The sequence below is a fragment of the Penaeus monodon genome, chromosome 32, assembly GCF_015228065.2.
Source record: "Penaeus monodon isolate SGIC_2016 chromosome 32, NSTDA_Pmon_1, whole genome shotgun sequence".
Classification (NCBI taxonomy): Eukaryota; Metazoa; Arthropoda; class Malacostraca; order Decapoda; family Penaeidae; genus Penaeus; species Penaeus monodon.
Window position 1 is genome coordinate 32,787,409 of NC_051417.1, and position 603 is coordinate 32,788,011.

General features: G+C 42.0%; 1 protein-coding gene across 1 annotated transcript in view; it reads right to left on the minus strand.

Annotated features, from left to right (window-relative positions):
- The window catches only part of LOC119593824 (tubulin alpha-1A chain-like), a gene marked incomplete at its 3' end in the record, with an annotated part of 18,651 nt that overhangs the window by 4,321 nt on the left and 13,727 nt on the right, over positions 1–603 (minus strand).

The following is a 603-nucleotide window of genomic DNA, read 5'->3' on the forward strand; positions in this document are numbered from 1 at the left end:
AGGTGAACTCGAGTGGGTGTGGATGGGGAAGGGGAAGGGTGACTCTGCTGGGGGAGAGAGAGTGGGTGGGGAAGGTGGGGATGATCTTGTTGGGAAGAAAAGTGTTTTGAGGAGAGAAAGTGTTTTGAAAAAAAAAAAGTTTAGATGAGAAGGTGTAGATGACCTATTTGGGGGGGGGGGGAGAGAAAGCGCTCTGGATGGGTAAAAAAGATGTGGGTGACTTTGCTGGTGGATAGAAAGTGGATGGGAATGTGTGGATGACTTTGTTGGAAGATAAAAGATGTGGATGACTTTGCTGGGGGAGAAAAAAATGTTGTTTTGAAGGTGTTTTGAAAAAAGACGTAGATGGGGAGGTCTAGACGACTGTTAGGGGGAAATAAGGTCTGAATGCGAAGCGATAACCAAATACCTTTACAATGTAAATAATGCGATTGGTTTGTCATGATGGGATGAAGAAATCTCGATTTCTTTTTTTTTGGGGGGGGTGGGAATATATTCGTGACTAAACAAAGAGATAAAATGATTGCTATATTTACTGAGAAGTATGCCACTAATATTCATAACTCTGCTTTAGTCAAATGGTTTATAGAATCCATGCCTTTC